Source organism: Chlorocebus sabaeus, chromosome 20 (assembly GCF_047675955.1).
Source record: "Chlorocebus sabaeus isolate Y175 chromosome 20, mChlSab1.0.hap1, whole genome shotgun sequence".
NCBI lineage: Eukaryota > Metazoa > Chordata > Mammalia > Primates > Cercopithecidae > Chlorocebus > Chlorocebus sabaeus.
Window position 1 is genome coordinate 33,412,091 of NC_132923.1, and position 25,171 is coordinate 33,437,261.

Genomic DNA, 25,171 nt, shown 5'->3' on the forward strand with positions numbered 1-25,171 from the left:
GATAGAAACACACATATATCAGTATTTGATTTAAGATAAGAGTGGCACTGAAAATGTAGACATGTTTTTATTCAAAAAGTGATCCTGAGTTAACTAAACATATATACAGAATAAAATGAATCTTTACCTCTCCTATACACAAAATCAATTGTTGGTAGATTGTGAGAGAATATCTTTAATATTTCAGTAAGCAAAGATTTCTTTGATAAAAATACAAAAGCTCTAACCTTAAAACATATTTCAAACATTTTGGCAAAATAAAATGATAAAGTTTTGTTAATCAACAGCTCGCCACAAGATATACATTTTCTGCAGTATATCTGATCAGCAAAGAACTTGTATCCAGTACCTAAAGAGCTACCCCCAAATAGAAACATACATATAATCCAATTAAAATTAGGCAAATAAATGAACAAACACTTTATAAATGAAGTTACCCAAAAGGCCAATAAACAAATGAGTGTTCAATCTCATAAGTCACCAAGGAAATGAAAATGAAAATCATACAGTACTCAGGATGTAAATTGTTACACCCACCATTTTGGAAATATTTTCCAATAAGATAGCATATGACTTAGCAATTCATTCATAAGTATATGCCCAAAATAAATTCTTATATATATTAACAAAAAAACCCAAAAATGTGTTTCTCAAATGTAGATGAAACATAAGTTGTGGTTTCTGATACATAATCAATGTGAAAATATCATCCATTAGAATTTACATATTAATTTATTTTGAAAAGTCACACTGAATTAGAAAATATATACATATCTCTGTAAGTATAGCAAAGGTAGAAAGGGCTTCTTCAGCTAGGCAACAAATGCCATTAAAGATCAGAAAGTGCATATTGGCAACTATAGTTCCCCCTTGCCTAATGTTTTTCATTCCCGCCTCAGAAGTGTTATTAAACAAGCCTAATCCTAGACCTTTAATAAGGATCACTGACCAGCAGGACAAATGCCAAGAAAACATGCTAATGGCTCTTTAAATACAAGTCTATTTAAGGCACTATTTAACAGATTAGTCAAACTGATTTCTTGGCAGTTCCCACATTATTATGACCAAGACTCTGCCTGTGGAAACAGTCTGTGTTATAACCTTTCAGAGAAACACATCCTTTACCCAGGCCTCAAAGAATTCCCACAAAGATCCAAGGAATGTGAGCTCCCAACTAAAAAATAAATCACAAAACCTTCTGCATGGATAACTTGGTCTTGCAGAAATTGCTACTGCAGCCACTAGAAAGACAGACAGAGAGAGAGAAACAGAGAGAGAGAGAGAGAGAGAGAGAGAGAGAGAGAACTATTCCATGGTCTAAAGGTAAGCCTAAATTGAGTGCTTCTGATTCGTGAAGCTTGGGTCACATGGCTATTCCCTAGCTAGGAAAGCCAGAATGTTTAGCTTTTCTAAAGGGAGATGATATTTTACCCCTACCAAGACTTATAAGGTAAAGAATTACCAACATTAAAACGGGAGCTCAGTTGACGGTCACCAAAATATTGTAATTGTCTAATAAAAATGTAATATTTCTTCTGAATCTCAATTCTACCCCTGGTTTACTGCTTTACCATATACAGAGTGCCTGAAAGGTAATTACCAGGCCTTGTAATACAGGACTAATTTGACACTTGTCATAAAGATCTTAGAATGCTCTGGTACACTCCGTTTTTCTTTTTTGTTTTCCTCCCTGTCTTCTTCCTTCCTTCCTTCCTCCATCCATCTCCTTTTTCTTTCCTTCCTTTCTTTTTGAATTATGCTCTTCTCCATCATTTTTACCCAAATGGTATAAGAATGATGTATAAAATGTTATATTGATTAGTAACTAAGTAGATGTTAAAAATTTAGTTGGTCTGACTCTTACACATTTAATGGACTACTGTGTAATTGTGGATAATAAATTTGAAGAAAATAAGCTGATCGAATTTAACACATACAAAACAAAACCAATCAGGGGGACACTTTTTTTTGTTTGAATTGTCATATCTCATAACAAAAATTTGAAATTGTTTTAGACATTGATTTAAAACACCCAAGATGTGCCTATTCAGTTTGGCTCCAGCTAATATGCTGTGTCTGTATAAGTATGTTTGAAATTTCAAAAACTATGAAGGGTGTGACTTAAAACTGTAATTTCATGTCCATTGAAAGATTCCTTGTCAGTTGACCATTCATGTAACACCTTAAATTTAGTGTCATTTTGGTCTTGGGGATTTCCTGTGAATTTCAATCTTATTTGGTTTATTTTGCTTGTTTTGTTATGTTTTGGTAAATAACTTGAGCTTTCCCAGGCTTGATTTAAAGTGTGAGATTGCCTCAGTTGGTGACATTGCTGAAGTGAGCTTTGGATCATTTATCTCTTACATTTTGTCTAATCCATAAAAAATGTCAAAACCCCTCCTTTATAACTTGACTTTTTATTGTTTCAAACCACCATGAACACCCATGGTTTCTACATAATTTCAGTACTAACACAGAAGTAAAAGGAATACAAAGTGCTTGAAAAATCAGAAGTCAGACATTCTACTACTCCAGGACAAAATTTCATGTACACACCGATGTCCAGCTTTTATCTAATATTTCTAACCCTTTTTTCTGCACCCATTTAGCTACTATAGGCACTACCAAAGGCATAATTTGACAGCAGGAACTTATATTGAAGGCCTCAATAAGAAAAAAACATACTTATACTCAATGAGCATGTGAATTCACTTCTTCTACTGCCATTAACTATATGGAAGTTCATTCAATTATGGTAAATTCAAATCTTATTCAACAACTGTCTTGTTTTTCTTAAAATTAAGCGATGGTTATCTATTTTAACTAGATTTTCATGAGATATTTATTTAGATGATATTTTCAGTCTCTTTTGTAATTTTGTTAATACCAGACTTGCCTGTATGGAATGCAAGATTAATAACATTCCTGAAAGCAGAGAAGAAAGTTCTCATTCATATGTTATTGTTATAAAAGCAGCAGATGTTACAAAGTTTCAGAACTTGCAATCCAGCTAATCATTTACCACTTCCTCATTCAATAATTCATTCACTAGCAGTTCTCATAATTGAGACCCACAAGTATTCCTTTAGTCTAAGAAGACATTATATGATATCATCTGTAAAAATATGATTGCTGTTTCCTGATTATAACAGACCAATATTGTGGGACCTCTCATTTTTGTACAACCCTGGGAACAGTTAGTATTATTTTTATTCTGATAGAAGAAAACAAGGTTCATGAGTTTTCAATGCTCATCTTTAAATATTTCAAAACACCTCGTACTTGGAAAAAAATCTAGAGGCAACAATTGAAAAGAGCATTGCATCAGGATGAAGAGACCATAGTGTTCTGCTGCTCCTTTGGCTAAGGATTATTTTCTGGTCCAGTTGGAGGCCCCAGAGAGTGAGCTATGGCAGACTCATTAAGAAGGATTATAGAAATCCAACTTGGAAAATGGGGTATAGCTTTACTGCCAGCTGGAGATGAAAGATATTTCTAGTTCTTACAGCAATCAAAGTTCAGAAACAGTAAAATAAACAAAAAATGTAGGACTGGTAGATTATTTTGCTCTGGAACTAGTAGACAAAATTTTCTTTTACTGCAGAGGCTGCATTTTCTCAAGAGTTTTGTAAATGTTTTTTCCCTAACAATTGTTAACATATTACATTAGCCCAGGTAAAACTTGATCCAGCTGAAGTCCATCCATATTTCTACACCTTTGGCTTGTTTGTTAGTAAGGACTTCCACCACCAAAAAGACACATATTCGGCTTAAAGGCTGTCTTCTCCATAGCCTTACGCAATCTACCCTGGGCTTTGTTTTTATGTTTATTATGAAGCTTTTTTTTTAAGCTTTCATGTATTGTATGTCAATATTTGCTTTCTTATTTGAATTGTTTGCCACAACATGCCTCTCTAGTTTATAAAATCCTTGAATATGAATACAATATCTAATCTTCTTTTATAATCACATACTGCTTTTATATAGCAAACACTCAGTAGAAGTTTATTGAATGAGTAAAGGTATATATGTAGGCATGAATAAATGAATGAATGAATCTATTTAGATGTCTAGTTTTTGTGCCAAGAGCGATTCAAAAACTCTACTTAAGGTAAATATTGATGTATCCACCTTGGTAGCATTTGATTACCATTAAATGTGTTTATTCATAACATGTTTAGTTTAACTCAAATTATTAACCAATGTGTGCCAGGAGAGTCACTATTTAGTATTCTCATATAAAATATCTAAAAGGGTAATGATGTCATAAGATTTAATGAGTTACCCTAGAGAGAACACTTAGAAGAGTAGCTGACACACAGCAAGTACTAGACAAGAGCTTGTGAAATAAAATTGATCACGGAATGATCTCTGAATGATCACAGAAGAGGTAGTCTGTATAGATTCTATGTATAATTAAAAATGATAAAAGAAACAGCATCTTACTTGACACATAGTAGGTTTTCTATCATGTAAAAATAACAAATATTATAAAATTTTAATTTATCTTCAATAAATCTACATTGAACTGAACTTTTTTTTAATAGTGTAAAAATTTCAAATCTAGACTGGAAGCTTCTCCACTGATCTGAAATTTGATTTTCTCATTGATTATAGTGGTTGGTCAGTAAATGTTCAAAGGGAGTAACAATTAGGTCCTCCACTTATATTCCTGTAAAAGATCACTTATCTTTTGACATCTGTTGAGTTTCTAGCCAACTTTATATATCTCTTTGACCACTTCAACTTCTAGGCTTTCTCCTGTGCCAAAGCAGGTAATTCCTGGTTTTTAATAAGCTGCATAATTTAATTGTTTTATTCCTTATTCATTTGTTATCCTTGTTGCCAGACCCAGTGTTGATCCAGTAGAAGAGCTAACCAAGCAGGATGCCTTTCCTCCAGCAGAGCTTCCAGGGCAATTGAAATCACACGAGGCAGGAAAGGACGCAGAACAGGAAGCCCATCAAGAACAGAATTGCGTCTAAGGATGATTGCAAAGGATCAGTAAAGAAGAAGTGCTGCAATGTTCAAGGAAAGATAATTACAGCCCATAGAAAAGAAACAAATGAGATGTAAAGAGCAGGACAGATGAAGGAGGAGCATTTGAGGAAATGTAAGACAGAAGGAGGAAAAATAGTTTATTCGTTTGGTTGTAACCAAACTGACTTTGCTAGAGTTGAAATAGGATGCTTTAACTACAATTAAATTCAACTAGGGTAGACTCTACTCAAACATATAGTGCTTCCGGGAAATAAGACATTTATTAAAACAAAAAAATTAGATATCCTCTTTGTTGCAGATATTGAATATATGCATACAAATGAATAAAAAGGGGGCTTCAGAGGCTTGTATTATAGAGAGAAAGTCACAAATCCAAAAAAGATTATGTAAATGCAGGACACAATGAGAAGATACAGCAGGGATAATTAAACATCTCCCAGAAGTTTGATTAATGAGGACTTACATGGGGAAGAGACACTCAGGATGATTTCTAACTATCTTCTTCAGCTCAGTCTCAGCTAGGTCTCATAGCTACTTGGAAATACTTTTATTTGTCTTTAATTATATGCTTGCTGTATTCTCTATGGCAATTAATAAAAATGTTTCTCACTCATCCTAACACTTTTATTTTCTCCTCACTCCTTTATCTTTGTGGAACTCTCTCCTCCTGCAGTTCTGGGAGATGGGGATATTCTAGCTTAGGCCCTCCAAATCTTCTTTTTAATTTGATCACAATATTTTTCTTCTTTTCTTTCTCCTTTTAGCTGCCAGCTTCAGAAACATTTGACCTTCTCCATTTAAGTCCAAGGTGAAAGTTTCTGCTTGAGTCTTCTTCTTTTCTACGTTAATTAGAACCTGGTTCTAGCAATTACCTAATCTTTATCTTATATTTTCCATCTTTCTTCCTTGACTCCTTCCCCTGTACCATTGACTGTGCTCAGGTTGTCTCAATCTGACAAGCATTATTAAATATGATAAACTTTTAATCTGTCTTTTGGGAGCTGACTTTTGAGGAAAGCAATCCATAGTCACTGCCTTTGTCCACTATCAACTCATTTAGCAAATGACTTGGTTTCTGGCATCTGCTTCTATCCACCTGATAGATCTGTTCTCCAGAGGGTACCAATGATCTGCTAATTACCAATCCCGATATAGATACCTGTTCTCAGTGTCAGGCCTTTACCTCCAAGTTGCATTTAGTCCTGTGAACTAATTTATTTTGAGACTCACTTCATCTTGACTTGTACTCTCAAAGATTTCTTTTTTCCTATATATTTCTACTCAATAGTTGTCTCCTTCACTGTCTTAGAAGACTTCCAAGGTAGCAGCAAGCTGTAACTAATTACATGGCTCAGTGTTCAACACTGATAACCCAACTGTATTTATTTGATGTGATACTTTGTATATAGTGCTTAACATGCAGTAGGCCATGTCCCAAGTATTTGTATTTTTCTCTTTGATTCTATCCCAGATATTACTACCATCACTCAAACGACTTCACATAAACACAGAGTTTCTTGAGTATGTGTTAAAATGGTAGCTGTTCTTTTCCCTTTAAAAGGTCAAGATCATTAAATTCTTTTCTAATGCTCCAGAGAGAGAAATGGAGAAAGAGACATATACTTGAGAGGTGTAAAAATGAGGCATGTTTAGGAAGAACAGAGAAAAATAACATCTGCATTTTGCAAACACTGCAAATGGGAAGAAAGAGAAACCCTTCTGGTTTTTATACTTCCTACATCTCTATAAAAGTTAAAGCCTCTAAGATCACAGAATATGTAACTAAGTTCAATGAAGATTTATGTTTAAATACTTTGCAATTGCAGTCAAGAAAATTGAGAATTATATTTAACTGTTAAGCAATGTGCATGTATATAGTTTATTCCATAATGCATTTTTATTTGTTTTATTTTTAGAGAAATATAAAATAAACAATTCTTTTAGATAAGGACATTAGAAGTTAAAGTTCTGGCATTCAATGTAGGTAGAATAGACAAGCAATACCAAATGCTGCTTTATTAAAGTTTCTTCCTATTTGCATCTGTTACACATTTACAGATCTATTAGGCAATATAGTGCACTATGTAACTATCACTAATTTCTGCTGACACTCTTCACAAATACAGGTGAGCATATTATTATTAAAATATATCTCTTGATCGTTTCACTCTCTATAACAAGCGGCACTAATTTTTTAAAAAGCTTCTAATTATTATAATTTGATAGTATATTAATGAATTGAAAAAAATACAGTCATGTACAGTATAACTTTGATTTAGACCACAATAAGCTATATATATGATGCAGATCCCATAAGATTATAATGCCTTTTCTATGTTTAGGTATAAACATAGGCAACTGTACCATTTATATATTTAGATATATTTCAGTGCACAAATACCATTGTGTTTCTGTTGCCTACAGTATTCAGTACAGTAATATGCTGCACAGGTTTGTAGTCTAGAAACAATAGGCTACATACCTAGGTTTGTAGTAGGCTATGCCATCCAGATTTGTGTAAGGGCACTCTTTGATGTTTGCATAACAATGAAATCACCTAAAGCCATATTTCTCAGAACATATCTTGCTGTTCAGGTAGCCATCACTGGAGCTGAATGTGGTCAAATATTTCCTAGAAAGTACCAAAGCCTGAATGAGAAAAGCTCAACTTCAGTTCAATTAGTAGATACCAAATTAAGGAAGAAATGTGGTAGGCTCAGATTAACATCTTTGAGAAGCATTGGAAGATTTTGTGGAGGGAGAATTCAGAAGAGAGAGAACTATGTAGTAAGTGGTGTGTAAGGGCCAAGGGGAAAGGGCGACATGACAATACCGCATCACAGTTGGAGCTGACTGAGGTGAAACATCAGAGAAACATGCTCAGCAAGCTCACATGCTAGAAGACACTTGGCGACATCTTTATTTGGATCAACTAAGAAGAATTTCACTGCACTAGTTCCAGTATATGTCATGTTTTGTGTTGATGTTGTGGTTCCTTGTTTTCTTTTAGTTTGTTTAGTTGTTGCGGTGTGCCAACAGATTGGCCTCTTTTACCAGTAAATACTCTTAGTTTCTCTGATTAACATTGGTTACTATTTATATTAGAAATTATGCATGATTTTAAATAATTTTCAGTCTTTTGGTAAAGGCAGCTATTATACAAACAATGTAGAATTTTATATGATAATGTAAACGTTTATGAAGAGCAGAGCTTCCCTTGGGCCTATGAAGTATAAGAGAAACACAAAAAATCGTGATCATTCTAGGTATATTCTCACTTATCTGGAGATACAGACTATAGTAGACACATTAGTGCCTTCCTTTCACATGGTGGTCAGACTAGGAGGCCCCTGTCAACACCACCTTCCTGATAAAAATGATAGGGAGAAAGGTCGTTGACATTTCTTGTAAATCTCATAGGATCATCTTTGTGGGATTTTTTCTGATACGAAATGATTAGACGCTTTTCCCCCAGGTTTAGCTGACTGAAAATGATTTTTAAATAATCACTATAGTCAATGAAACATGATAACAACCAATAAGCATATCATGGCCACATTCTAATATTGGTGAGTGGGAAGTGTGTTTAAAAATCGTAGTTATAACATTTGTTTGAATTTCTGAGCATACTTCAATCTGTTTCATTCACATTAAAATTTGTTTCATGTTTAAAAATTAAGTTAAAAAATTCTTACAGCTCTTATTATGAGAAATGCTAAACAAATGTCACCTATTTTTGTATTTGTTTAATAGTTAAATAAATCTGTTTGTTTTGAATCTGTTACAGGGACAAATGAGCAAAATCTGCTTCTGTAAAACTTGGACAAACACTGGCTTCTCAAGAGTCTGATCACTGAACTCAATACGTGTTATATTTGAGAAAAGTGAATTGTTAATTGGATGTATAATAAGCAAGATAATGAATGAAAAAACAATATTTTAAAAATAGTTGTTCAAAATTACAGCAGCAAATATTTTGTTGGGCACAGCTAGTTAAGGATGACTATCTTTGATTTATTCTTCATAGGTTTTCTATCTATCTATCTATCTATCTATCTATCTATCTATCTATCTATCTGACGCCAGTTTCTGATTAGATGCAATTTCTCCTTGACCTGAGAAATACAGGGAAAAAAGAAGTCATGCAGAGAGAACATTGAAGATCATAAAAGACAAAAGTTTCAATTTACCATTTTGTTTGGGTCCAGTCCTAAAGATCCCTTATGTCTAAAAAGCTCAGTGGGAAGAATACAGCCTGTGCTGTATATATTCTAGTCATACGAGTTCATTATTTCCAAAAATGAACTGAAATGAACTGCCAGTCAGATGTTCTCTTCAACTCAAACTAAAATTAAGAACCAGAAGTGCATGACAATAGATGTTACAACATTTCGTTATTCTCATGATTGATTTTCCAAAAACCTAAGTCTTCAATTCAGTTAAGGAAAGCTAGTGATTCCAATCTGATTCTCTGTTTAGTCTACAGCTCATCTTTAAGGTAAGCATTTCAAGAACACATGTCAATTATTAGCTGAAAAACTACTGAGATGTAAAGATACTTCAAAAAATAAACCAATCTCTAGTTACTGTAACTAATGTAACAATACTGCAAAGAGAAAGACATATTTGCTGTAATACTTTCCCCTCAAATTTGTAGCTACAAGTCATCCATTTTCTTCCTTCTGTATTTACTATTTTCCTTTCAAAAGAATCTGAAATGAAATAGGCCCAACTATGGTATCACCATCCTGACTCACGTGGCCTTCGCGATTACTGCCAAAGCTACAGATTTCTGTGACACGGTAATATTTAGGGTGGTCACAGAGGGCTTATTCATATTGCTAAGTGTCTAGCAAGACCATTTCTAGGTCTTCACCAGCACTCTGGACAAAATGGCAAAGTGAGTGGAGTTTTCTCCAGGGGCTTTCCACTTGCTTTCTTCTTCCTCAGGTGCAGTTTATATTACCCATTTGCTTCCATTCCCCTTCTCACGCCCACTTGAAGGAGTACAGATGTTCTAAGATGGCCTCTAAGTTTCCAAAACCAATTCTATCCTTTGATGATCTCTCTGGGCCCATCCTTTCTAAAGTAACTATTCAAAAATTACTTTTCCTCACACCATGGAACTATAATTTTTTTCCTCCATATATAACAGGCGATTTCAGTTTCTAATATGGATCTTATAAAATCAATGTAGATTTCAGTTTCTAATATGGATCTTGATATTTAGCCTCCCAATCTGAACTTTGTTCTCTATTTCCTTATGATTGGTGAATAATTATGGCATCAATGGATATTTTAATTATTAATTATAATTTAGAGTTATTATACTCAAACTATCTGAAATTATGGTTGATTACAATAGCTTTATAGCTAATATATTTTTAGTATTCACTGTAGATCTGGTATGTTAAGTATTATGTGCATATTATCTTATTCAAAGCTGCAACAACTCTTGGGTAGATAACATTATCTACTTCAATTTTATATAATAGGAAACTGACAAACAAAATGGTTAGGTGCCATGCTTATGGCCACATAATTAGTGGATACTAGAGCTGGGGTTTGAAACTAACTCCCAAACTCACTTATTCCTGCAATGCCTCTTCTGAAACTTGGGCATTGATTCCTGACTTGGCCATCTAGATACAAGTTTCACTTTATTCATCTATAATATGGCCTTTTATGTTACTGTCCAGTCTTACCCAATCTTCAACATTAGTTTTTTTCCTTTGCTCTCACAGTGTCAACGACTACCCGTGTCTTTTCTATATAAACAAGCCTCCTGTCTGTAAATGAGATTGCATACTGCCAACAGGGTTCTGACCATCTGTTCTAGACCAGTTCCCAGTCTCAATTCCTCCTGGTCAGCATTATCTAGCAACTAATCAACTTTTCCAAAAATTAACCAATATTTATGTTTGTTGCTATAATTAAGCAGGTAAGTTACACAGTTGGAAAGAAACATCAAAGCTTCTAATTTCTTGTTCACATTTTTTCAACTAAAAAATTGTAATAAACCTTAGATAACAATGTAACAGCTTAGCTATTATTAAGTGTATTTTAGGGGTATTAAGTACATTCATATTATTTGTATCTTGATAACTCTTTATATCTTGCAAAATTGAAACTCTACACACATAAACAATAATTCCCCATTGTCCCTTTCCTTCAGTCCCTGGCAACTACCATTCTACCTTTGTGTCTAAGAATTGGATTACTTTCAATAAGTCCTGTAAATTGAATTATACAATATTTGTCTTTTTTGACAGTCTTATTTCACTTAGCTTAATGTCCGCAATGTTCATCCATGTTGTAGCATGTATCAGAATTTCCTTCCCTTTTAAGCTTAACAAATATTCCATTGTATTTATATACCAAATTTGGCTTGTTCATTTATCCATCAATGGACATGAGTTGTTTCCACCTTTTAGCTATTGTGAATAATACTATTATGAACATGAATGTGCAAATATCTCTTTGAGATCCTGCCTTCATTTTTTTGGACATATACCCAGAAGTGGAATTGCTGGATATGGTAATTTCATTCTGTTTTTAATTTTTTGAGGAAGTGTCACACTATTTTCCACACCTGCTGCACCATTTGCATCACCACCGACAGTGTGGAAGTATTCCAGTTTCTCCATATCCTCATCAACACTTATCAGTTTCTCATTTTTTGTAGTAGCCATGCTGTCTTGTTCACTACCTCTCTATAAAATCACCTCCATACTTCTAGAGAAGGTATTCATAAATTATAGATTAGATAAACAAAGTAATATTTTTGATAGTTTTAGAGCCTTCGATTTTTTATTAGCAAAAATTACATCCAGTTAATTATAATAACAACCTACATATTCTATAGGGATTTTTTAACTTTAAATAATTTTTTGCATATGCTATGTCATTTAATCCTTACAACAGTGATAAGACTCATGATGAAAAAACTAAGTTGCAGAGAAAAATGTACCAAAACATAGACCTAGTAAGATGCATATTTAAGATTCAAGACAAATAATTTCTAATTGTGATGATTTCTATCATTATAGTATTTTGGTTAATAACCTAATAAATAAGCAAAATGTCCCTGTTTTAGTAATTTTCTTTATCTGTTTCAAAACTTTGGCTGAAGCAAGAAGAATACCGTAGTTATTCTTCATTTAACTTCTCTTAGCATTCTGCCAAAGTTGTTTCAGGGCTGAATGAAAGCATCAAAAGTTCACAATAACACTAAAAAAGAGACCACACATCCCAGTTTGGCTAAGAGAATGCTTATTTGATGTCTAAAACAGGACATATTTGAGAGTGAAAATGCTCTGCTTTAGAGAATAAATTATGTGATCACTTTAATAATAGCTAATATTTATTATGTGACAGACACATTACAAATCACTTTACATATACTATTCTAACTTATTTAATTCTCACAGCAATCTTTTGAGACACACACCATTATCGTACTCATTTTAGCAATGGTGAAGCTGTAGACCAAAGAAGTTATGTCACATGCTGAAGGTCATAAAGACAGTAAATGTTGGAGACTGGGTACAAACCCAGACCAATGACTCCAGAAATTCCTGCTTTAATTCTACCATTACTGAAAGCCACTCATGATAAACTCTGATATTATTTCTAAGCTCTCATCCTGCTCTTACAAATGATGAACTGTCTTCTGCAGTCTCATAACAAGTCTCCTCTCCCAAATCATATTTGCTGGCTGCTCTTCTTTTAATAATAACAAGACCACTCTTTCTTCCAGTCACCTACATTAGAGTCATTTTTGACTACTCCCTTCTTGACATATGCAAATTTTACCATTTCTTCATCAAAAGTAATGAAGGTAAAAATTTAATCAGATGAGTAGCATCAAAACCTGGAAAGTAAAGAGTGCTGGCAAAGAGCTGAAGAAACTGAAACATTGATGCTGGTGGTAATATAACATGTACAGCCACTTTAGAAAAGAGATTGGCAGTTCTTTGAAAATTTAAAACGTGGAGTTTCCATATGACCCAGAACTTTGACTCTTAAGTATATACACAAGAGAATTAAAAACACAAGTCCAAACAAAAATTTGTATGTAAATATTTACAAAAACAAAAACAACCCAAATATTTATCAATGAATGAATGGATTAACAAAAATGTGATGTGTCCATACAAGAAAATATTCATCTATAAAAAGGAATGAAGTGATAGTACATTATATTAATTGGAAGAAGCCAAACACAAAAGGCAACATATTGTAGAATTTCATTTATATGAAATATCCAGAGTAGCCAATTCCGTAAAGACAATAAGTAGATTAGTGGGTGCCAGGAGCTGGAGTGTGGGGAGACTGCTGTTGGATATGAGGTTTCTTTTACAAGTGATAAAAATATTCTTAATTAGATAGCAGTAATTGTTGCACAACCTTGTGAATGTACTAAACCACTAAATTGTACACTTTAAAATGGTAAGTTTTATGGAATATGAAAAAATAATCATAGAAAAGTATTTGATGGACTAAAATCACGTTTGTTTCAATTGTTGGGAGAAATAATCCACTATGTTTTTAAAAACTGTTTTTGCCAAGTAATCTAATATTTAAGTTAAGCATCACCACCTATAAACTAATTAGTTTTCAAAAATAGTTTTATAAATCATGCCTATTGACTTAATCGACAGATAATTGCCATTAATGTAAAAATAAGTCATTAAAAATGGATTAATCAAAATCTCACAAGCATGGAAAAGTCTACGTATAGTCTGTAAACATTTAAATCACATGTATTTACTTATAAATTAATTAACAGTTTGCAAGCAGTAATTACATATGAGATAAAATCTTATATTAAAATTATATTAAAACTAGAGAAAATTCACAGTGTCTCTAATATTGTTGCTATTTTCTCATCTTACTTGGAGTAGGAGAATAAAATTATCTTAAGAAATTATGTTGATTTCTACAATCACCTTAGAAAAATATAGTTTTTGTTTCTTGAGACATGCCGAAATTTCTAAGAAAACAGAAGTACAAACCTAATGTTGAATAATCATTAAAAACATCAATTAGTTAATGAGAATTAAAGGTTCACTTGATTTAGAATGGAACCTTTAAAGCTTTTTAGTGTTTATTGTTTCACTATTTGTTTAAATTGTAACCAAATTTAGTATGATGCCAAATAGTTTTAACGGATGGAAATTTAAAGTGAACATTTTAAGTTCAACACAAAGGCCCTATTAAGTACAATCTAACAAACAATATTACATGATGAGATGTTGCTTTAATTTTTACGTGGTTGTGGGTGGGAGGAGGAGGAAGTTTAGGCCTAACAGCAAACTCTTATGGTCACAGAAACATCCTGCCAAGTCCATGGTATAGGCATAGACAAAGGCTCATAAGAGCAGAAAGCTTTATTTTGGGTTTTCATACAGTACTTACCTTGCATTCAGTCAAGGTAAGCAAAAATGTTCACTCTAGCACTGTGTGCTCAGCCTAAACTGGCTCTGTCGCTCTCTGCCTCCCATATTTGTGGTCTATCATCCTTGTAGCTGCAGCTGGACCTACTACTCTTAGCTAATAATAGGAGTCAGGTCATCTAAATTTTACTATTTGCAATGGAATCAGCTTCTGCTAGCTCAGGGATTTATTTTTAAACAATTTCCCTTTTAACTAAACGTGGTGAGGCTTTAGTGTCAACTAACATTAAAGATATACACCCTTGAGACATCTGTACCCTGGTTCTCCTTAGACCACACAATGAAACACTGAATACAGTGCAAATGTTGGGAAGAGGACCTCAGTGTGACTCTGTCATCTCAGAGGGAAAGCCAGGAAAATTCAACGATGCCAAGATACAAACTTGGCTTCAAGACATTTATTGTTTGTTTTATAACATATACGTATATCGTACGTGTGCATATAAATATATATGTAATGTTTCAAAATATTTAGAGTATTTCATATAAATACATAAAATATGTAAGAAATGTTTGAACTATAGTGGTCCAGTGAGAATGTACACACACACACACGCACAAATTTAGAAAAAGGAGCATATGTTTCACTTCTCTTCACTTACTTACCACACGTATAGCAAACTACTTATCCAGTCCCTAGGCCCACAAGGTAATCTTTAAGAGATGTCAGTTCAGGCCGCGCACGTTGACTCACTCCTGTAATCCCAGCACTTTGGGAGGCCGAGGTGGGCGTATCACAAGGTCAGGAGATGGACACCTGGCTAACACGGTGAAACTCTGTCTCTACTAAAAATAAAAAAAATAAAAATAAAAATAAATTAGCCGGGTGTGTTGGCGGGCGCCTGTAGTCCCAGCTACTCCGGAGGCTGAGGCAGGAGACTGGTGTGAACCCGGGAGGCGGAGCTTGCAGTGAGCCGAGATCCTAACAGGGCACTCCAGCCTGGGCGACAGAGCGAGACACCGTCTCAAAAAAAAAAAAAAAAAAAAAAAAAAAAAAAAAAAAAAAAAAAAAAAGATATGTCAGTTCAAAGTTTTTAGTAGAAAGGACCTTCTAGCAGTCCTGAGTGACTGTTCTGTCTTCCATTTTCTGTGAAACTGGTGCAACAGCTTTCTATTAGAATAAATAAGGAGGAATAGAAATGGACTTCTCAGAGACACAGTCTCAGGCAGAAGAGAATCCTTCCAGAACAATTCAGTCTTGCCAGAACAAAGTGTTTCAAGGTTGGGAAGAAATTGTTATTGCTTTATCTGGAAACTGCAGATTTTACCAGCTGACTGGTGTCTTGCTCTGTAACTGGTTCTTGCTTGAGTTTAAATTCAATAGCTCTAGGATAAGAGAGTAATTTTTTGGTTTCTCTTTTATTGTGCTATTCTAAGCCTAAAGTATAATAATTAAAAATACATTTAAAAAATTAATAAAACTCCACTAGGAAAATAATAGACAGTAACAAAGTTTTCTCTGTTTTAAGTAACACTGAGTTGAAACTAATATCAGATCCTACATCGTAGAATAGAAAAGAAGAGAACTGGACTCGAAGTTTAAGCAAATGAATCTGTTGGACGGGCGTGGTGGCTCACGCTTGTAATCCCAGTACTTTGGGAGGCCGAGGCAGGTGGATCACCTGAGGTTGGGAGTTCAAGACCAGCCTGACCAATATGGAGAAACCCCGTCTCTACTAAAAATACAAAATTAGCTGGGGTGGTGGCACATGCCTGTAATCCCAGCTACTCGGGAGGCTGAGGCAGGAGAATCGCTTGAACCCGGGAGGCTGAGGTTGCAGTGAGCCGAGATCGCGCCATTGCACTCCAGCCTGGGGAAAAAGAGTGAAACTCTGTCTCAAAAAAAAAAAAAAAAAAAAAGGGAATCTGTTTCTCAGTCTCAGTCATGCTACTTTCAATTAGGCAATGTTGTGATCAGAGGCTTACTTCTCTAAGCCTCTGTTCCCTCATATAAAATAGGAACAATAATATATACCTTGGTTTGAATAGTAAGTGTAGTAAAGTGGGTTAAAGTATTTTTTTAAATTCTATCTAAATATTAATGTATTATTATTATTTGATCTTCTCTTCCTTCCTGTCTTAAATCAACTAGACTCATTTTCATTTCTTTGGCCTCCCACATCCTTATTTTTTTACACTTTTCCCATAATTTCTGACAGATAAAACCCAAATTTCATGCTCAGTTACAGTAACTATGTGAGTATAGATTTTGGTCTTGGTTTCTTTTTTAAAAGTTATCTTTTAGTGATTTTAACATGAGTATCTTCATTGTAAGTTGCCTCTTTATGTAAATCATTGAGATCTGAATTAAAGTGATACCACTCATGGTTATTTAATTGTTAGAATGATGATAATTTACAGACACTAATTTTATACTTCCCTGGTGGTTTGCAGTTGGTGGCTTGATAAAGTAATTAATTATAAACTCATTTTATGATATTTGTTATTTCTAAAACCACCTATGTGTCTTATATTAAGCAAGTGTAAAACAAAATTTCTTAAATAAATATAGATTTTTTAATATTCAAGTTCGAAAATATTTAAAGCATTTTATAGATGTACATATGATATTTAATAAATGTTTTAACTGTAATGGTCCAGTGAGAAAATAAATAACCTGTTGAATCAATAAATGACAGTACAAGTAAGAAACTTTAGGGACTGTTCAACATGAGAAATACATTTCAATCTATTAAAAAATTTAGAAGAAAAATATAACGTCTTGCTATACAAACTGCATTCATAATAAATAACCCTTTGACAGTAAAGCACAGACCAAATCTAAAATCAATTGTATAGAAATCACTGACTTATTTCTTAAAGCAATTTAATTTTTTTTTGTTAGCAGCCATGACTGAATTTATACAAGCACATAACATGAAAGCTGAGCAAGTCTTCATTTAACTCAAATTGTAGCAATCAATAATCTGATTCTTGACTTTCATTGTCTGTTTATATGTGGATATTTACTGTTTTGTTTATAAAGCTTAATTGCAATAAAATAAAATAAGTTTACTGTTGTCTAATATTTCATATTTCTCCATCTGTCAGAGCTGTAAATGTTTTATCTGGAAGGTGAGTAGAGCGTTATTAGAAATTATTTATAAACCAGTGTTTACATATTTATTACATACATACAATCAGTGATTTCAAAATTAATTATTGTTTATCCTAATACACCACGACTCTTCCAAGATTCTGAGGATACAGCAGTGAACAAATATTGTACTTCTTTGAAAAATGGTTTGTAATGAGAAAATGCAGGACTATCTACGGAATGCCTTTGTGTAACATCTTTCTTTTAACTAATATGTTACTTTTTCACCACAAACTCTAATCAGTTATAGACTTCCTAATATCATTTACTTTTTGATTATTTTCTCTTATATCCATTCAGGCTTGGTTAGTGTTTCTTATATTTTTAACATCCCAGAAGTCTATCTCCCTCCTTTCACATTCAGTCACTCTTAAATTTAGTATCCACTTGGCTAAACTGCTGTTAGGCTCACCTGTCTAAATTGTTTTTTCGGGATGTTTCGTGGTTATAAAAATACAGTGACCACACAATGTGTTTTGACACAATAAAGGGCCATGTTTTGTTTGTGGTGTTTCGTGTCCAATTAGAAAAACAAACTTTTTATTTCAATATATTATTTTGAAGTATCAAAGAATTATTTCATTCTCTTAATCCATGACAACATAATTACAATATTTTTAAACCTAACCTTATTTTAATCTAAGTTGCATTATTTTTCATAATAATGAAAAAGTAGATACAACAGGATCACTTGGAGATGATTATATTTATTAGATTGGATGTTTTGAAGCCATTAAAATGTTTATAGTATTTATATACTTATGTAATATAAATTCCTCTTTATACTTTCTGACATTTACAAATTTTCTTCAACAGGCATATATTAATATTATTGTCTGGAATCTAGGATCATTTGCATAATAAGGAATAATCAAAAAGTCAAATTATTGAAAATAGGCTCTTTATAATTAGTAGCACTTTTGAATAAGAAAAGTGCTACTTAGGTACCAATCTATAATGAATACCACAATTGTGACTTAAAAATCAGTTGATGTTATACAAATACCCGTTCACTAACAATGAATAAATGTGACAGGCACTGACTGTACTGAGGGCTAAAAATGCACTAGTAAATAAAATAAATGAAAATATTAATCTTTATAGAACCTATGTTCTGGTAGAGGGGAAGTGCCAAGAAACAGTTTTTTAAAGTAAAATACATAGTATATTCAATGATGGTAGGTGCTCAGGAGAAAACCAGGAGAGGGTATTAGAGGTGATGATGATGAGAAGAGGTTTTGAAAATTTAAACAGGGTAGTCTGGGAAAGCCTCAACTAAGAGGTAACATTTCGCATAAGACTTGAAGTAGATGTGAGTGTGAGAGCTATACAGCTCTTTGGAGGAAGACTATACCAGCTAGGGAGCAAAACTCCAAATCCTGTGGATGAAGCATTTCTGTTGTATTGGCTAGCGTGTTGGTTACTTGTGGATGGAGCAGAATGAGGGAGGGTGATAGTAGAAGATGAAGTAAGAACAATAAGAATCAGAGAAATTAGGACTTTGGTTCTCTGGACTTTGATTATTACTGCTAATTAGATGTGAGGACATAAGAAAGTTTAGAGCAGATAAGTGATATCTGACTTACTTATAAAAGGATAATTTTTTTGGCTGCTCTATTGAGAATAACAGACTATGAAATTTTAAAGAACCTCACAGCAGATAAAGAAATTGAACATATATTACAGCATGAGTGGCGTGCTGTACATTGTTTATCTAATATGTTGGTATTACATGTGCATAAATCATTATTTACTTAAGCCTTTTTTTTTTTTTTTTGAGAAGGAGTCTCGCTCTGTGGCCCAGGCTGGAGTGCAGTGGCGCAATCTCGGGTCACTGCAAGCTCCAGCTCCTGGGTTCACGCCATTCTCCTGCCTTGGTCTCCCAAGTAGCTGGGACTGCAGGCGCCCGCCATCACGCCCGGCTAATTTTCTGTATTTTTAGTAGAGACGGGGTTTCACTATGTTAGCCAGGATGGTTTTGATCTCCTGACCTCATGATCTGCCTGCCTCGGTCTCCCAAGGTGCTGGGATTACAGGCGTGAGCCACCGCGCCCGGCCTACTTAAACGTTTTTGTAAGACTATGTGAGCTTTTTCTGCACCAGCTACAGTGTGTATACTAATTTTACCATAATTTTATTTCACTTATTAGTTTGCCTTCTACTAACTATACCTATATGTATTTTTCTCTGATTTGTCCTGTGTATATATTTGCAACAAAGACGATTAATAAACTGCCACAAATTCTGTCTTCCTGTCTGCAATTGTACCAGTCAGAATTCCCTCAGAAAAGAAATAGCATTCTTGGAAGAGGTGACTAAAGAGAGTTTAATTAAGGGACCATTTTCAAATAGGAGCCAGTGTTAAGGGATTTTCAGTCAGGATGTTAAAGCACCCTGCAATATTGTCAGTGAAGAACTGTTGCTATTCCTTGTCAGGAAGACATAAGGAGAGGCAGCAACTGTAACAGTAAGAAGCAGCAACTGTAGCTATAAGAAAGGAATGATTTACAAGACTATAACCTTAGTAGACACATGCAGCTGACCCACAGGAACCCAGCACTTTTCTTACACCCTCCAATTTTTTGTTAGTTCATCCCCTGGTTTAATTTAAAGCTGTAAGAACGCAAGAAAATTTATCCAGCTAGTTCCATAACCAGTCTCCCAAGGCACAGAGCGGGATAGAAAAAGATAAAATATAAATCTGGAAGAGAAAATTTAAAATATCTAGCATAAAAATTAAAGTTTCTAAAGAGTCTGTCTCCTTCAATTGCATTTTCAAACTCTAGGCACGTCTCCTTGTGCTGTTACAATACTTAATCTGTAGGGAAAGAAATAATATGCAGGTGGGAAAATAGTTGATACAGCTTTCCTTTCGTTTGAACGCTACAAAGTGCGTTATGTGCTACATCATAAAGCATATCAGCTACACCAACTATTTTCCCACCTGCGTATGATTTGCAGGTGGCCCTGCATTCATATGATGCAGCTGTGCCTTTTTAAAGATAAGGGTGAGAGAGTTTTTTTTAAAACTTTGTTGTTTGGAAAGACAGAAGCCATTTTCTAGTTTAGTACTACGTAAAGAATCTTTCTTGGTTAATAAAAAAAATTCTTGTCTTATAAGACAACTTGTATATCTAGGCAACTTATATGAACTGCATTATACCATATGCATATGGTGATTATAGTCATAATATATATTTTAAAAATCATGATATTATTTTCTGCTTAGCAGTTATATATAATACAAAGTCTAAATTTATTTTAATGTTTACTTATCAGAATGACTGCAAGCAAATATAATATGAGAAAAACTAAGGATGCATGAATAAGTGAAAGAGCTTATATAGTTAAAATATCTATAAATTATATAATTAAAATACAGGTTTTCTATTGAATTCTAACAGCTCTAATTTTAGCAATAATTCATTAATTTATTTCATAAATATTGAATTTCTATAATGAGGCTTTGTTCTATGCACACAAAATATATAGCAGTATGATTAATGCCTAGGATGTATTAATAATTGTTAGAAGCAAATTATCAGGTGGTACATATACATGAACTAAAATTTGGGGATGATAAACATGTTATGGAACCTGAATTAAACCCTATACATTTATTATGCTCTTTGGTTTCCATAACAACCTGAAGTAGATGGTATTTTTATCTATAAGTTACAGAAGAGAGAACTAAAACTTAAAGAAGTAAGATAAATGACTTGAGATATTAAAGCTAGTAAGATATGGTGCTGAGATTCAAGTCCAACTGGTATGATTTCAGAGTACACATCGTATAATACCACCATATAGTAGAATCCATTTTTGTCAAAACAAAACAAACACAATGTACACACAAAACAAAATGTACACCGAACCAAAGTATTTAAGCATATAAATATATTTTAATGAGACAGAAACAGAGCCACATTTTTGTACATGAAAGTAGAGTTCTGAAAATATGCATATCAAACTTTCAATAATAAAATCTACAAAGAAGAAAACACACAGGTTTTAAGTATCTAATAAATTTTATAAGTTCATACACTCATGAAGTGGTGTGCTTGTAAATAGGCTCTCTAAAAGAAATAAAACTGAATAAGGAAGCAAGTAAACCCTTGATTTGTAGTGTTTACCTGCTTTCAGGTACAAATCTCACTGTATCTGATTTCAAGTTATCAATGGCTTACCAAGCAGCTCACGGAATTTCTGAATCTTTAATAATCAGCTTTCGTAAGCCAACATGAGACAACTCCACCACACCACTGTAACTCTTTTAGCAATACCCCAGGTAAGATTCAGAATATTTCTATGACCACAAAAAGTTCCTGTATATCCATCCCCTTTTAATCAATTCTGATCCCTTACATTAAAAAAAAAAAAAGATTTCAATTTATATAACTAAAGATTAGTTTTGTCTGTTTTTGAATTCCATATAAATGGAATGCTCTAGTATGTACTCTTTTAAAATCTAGTTTCTTTCACTCAATATAATGTTTTTAAAATGATTTTATTTTTCTGTGTGTTACATCAATATTTTACCTTATTACTGAGTGATATTGCATTTTGTGGACACATAACAGTTTATACATTTTCTTCTTGTTGCACATGAAGTTTCAGGTTTTTATTATTAAGAATAATATTGCTATATCATATATAAGCATATTTAAGGACATATTGATAAAATAATTTTTTGGCATGTTGGTCTGCTAATTCCAACATCTTTCTCATCTCCTAGTCTAATGCTATTGACTTTTTTTCTTCATTAAGAAAAAATATCTTTCTGCCTCATTGTATGTCTACTAATTATTTTATTGCAGGTTGGCCGTTGTAGATTATACATTGTTGGACATCTAGATTACGTTGCTTTCTTTTAATGGGTGTTGATTTTTGTACTGGTTGGCAGTTAAGGTACTGTGGATTTCCTGGCTGTAACAAGCTTTATTTTAGTCTTCGGTAGGTTGTTATTTCAATTTTGCGCTTAGTATTAAAATGTGTATCCTCTTCTAGAGTGTTTCTTTAGTCCAAAGATGAATACTATTTCTAGGTTCCTGACTAAATGCCCATGATGCTCAGCAACATCTCTCCACTCTGGGAGGGCAAGATCTTCAATGTCTCCTGGTGCTGCATAATCTTTGGTATTACCACCTCCTTCTTAGCCGTGGATCAGATCTCTGCTAAACACATATCCTCACCCCGTAATTGGCAATCTTGTCTGGATCACGCACTCCTAGTGAATCTCACTGCAGACTTCTGGGGCTACTCCTCTGAAGAGTTCTCTCTTTTCTGATGCTCTGTTGTGCAAATTTGTCCAAAGTGGTACATCTAATTGTTGACAGAATTTTCCTAAAATCAGCATTATTGCTTTTTCTATTTTATCACTGACTTACTAATTGTGATTCTGACATTTTCTACATTAGCACATAATTCAGTGCATTAATAGAGGATGACTCATACTTTGAATCATTTATAAGGCATTTTCAGTGATGAATTCACAAAAGATGTTGTCCTTGTTATTTCTGGTTATTAAAAAGAAACCACACAGGCTCACCTATCTATTTCTACCAAATTTGTGCTATTATCATTGCTATGAGTATGGCTTTAAGCTTTTATTTATGACTAGTATTATCTGAATACGTACAATCTTTACCATCTATAGAATTTTTTTATTGCAAAATGGTCTGTAATCCTATGAAGTCCATTCTCTAAAATCAAATGGTTTTAAGTATATAGAACCTATGATGACTTTGAAACTTTTGTTAATTTAACAGAATTTATATTTTATTGAAATGACAATAGCAAGAAAGGTAAATTAAGATATTAACTTGAAAAAAAGCTAATTTCTTAAAACCAGAAGCAAATATTTGATATTTGTTTTTTCTTATAGTTTCTTCCATCAAAAACCAACATTATAACACTTGAACATTAGTTCAAGTGGCTGCTATTTTAAAGAAAGAAATTGCTTTTAATTATTTTATTGAATTTTTCTTTTTGTTTTGACCCTAAATGTCTGTGAAATATTATAATATTTTATTAATATTTGGGAAGTTAATATTTGATAACATTAAGTAATTAGGATATGAACTAAAAATTTTTTAACCCCGGCACTTTGGGAGGCCGACGCAGGGTAGGATCACGAGGTCAGGAGATCGAGACCATCCTGGCTAAAATAGTGAAACACTATCTCTACTAAAAATACAAAAAATTAGCCGGGCGTGGTGGCACTTGCCTGTAGTCCCAGCTACTTGGGAGGCTGAGGCAGGAGAATCACTTGAATCCAGGAGGCAGAGGTTGCAGTGAGCCAAGATTGCGCCACTGCATTCCAACCTGGGCGACAGAGCAAGACTTTGTCTCAAAAACAAACAAACAAACAACAACAAAAAAGCAAAAACAAATGTAATCTAATTTTTTCTCTACAGAATGTCTGCCAAAATAAGTGAGTTGGAGCTTGAGAATATTATGATCCACAGTTGAATTTATATCCATTTGGTTGCATTTATTATCCATAGATCAATCATAGACTGATTACTGACTCTATTAGCAGTCTTTCGGTTTAAATTTTAAGGATATTGTTTTCTTTTTTAAAAACTTGGTACATATTCATTAAGCAATTACTCTATGTTGATCATTGCTCCAGATGTTGGTGATACATCAATTAAAAAGATCCTAATCTCTGTACTGGTGAGGACTTTATCTAGAAGTAAAGACTTCCAGAGATTTTTTTCATTATATATATGTGTGATATTTACTCATAGAAACATTCTGTAAAACTCCACAAAATAAATGTTCTCAATCTCAGGGTCTCCTCTTCTATTTGGGTTAATAGACTAAGATTTTTTTCTTTTTCTTTTTTCAATCTTAGGAAAATATTTTTCCCTCAATGTTTACTATCCTTTTAAAACTGTAGAAGGTTAATTATACCCATCTCTCCATAGCCTATGTTGAAACACGTTCTGGTTTTTTTAATCTTTTCTCATAAATCCGTCAACCTCAAGTCTTTAAGCATTCTCATTACTTTTCCCTGAACTCTATCCAGTTTTTCTACATACTTCTAATAATGACGACCTTAGAAACGAGTTCTGTAATCCAGGTGTGAGCTCAACATAGTTCTGCAGACAGAACCTTTCATTCCCAGACTTTATGACATGAGTTTTCTGCCAAAGGAAGACGTTTTTTCACTTATAGTCAAACTTTAAATTTCGGGGCTCCACATGGCTTTGATCTGGGTCCTCTTTCTTTTCTTTTTTTTTTTTTTTACCATCATCTCCCTGGCACTGCTGAATGCTATGGGTTCAAACACCGTATGATGTTTGAAATCATAGTAGACATATTATGACCACTTTCAGATTTGCGTCTCTGCAAGAAACTCCCTCTCTGTACTTTATATAGCAATAATTAAAAAGAAGGGAATATAGAAGGAGAAAAAAATTCTTAAAATTTCTTGAGTACTTACTGTGTTCTAACCACCTTTCTAGACAACTTGTATTTATTATTCTCAAAACAATCATGATGAAGGTAGTGCTATTATTTTTATTTTATAGATGAAAGAATTGATACTCAGGTGAATAATATTCTCTGAACTGTTTTCCCCACAAACAGTCATATACTTTTAAAAATC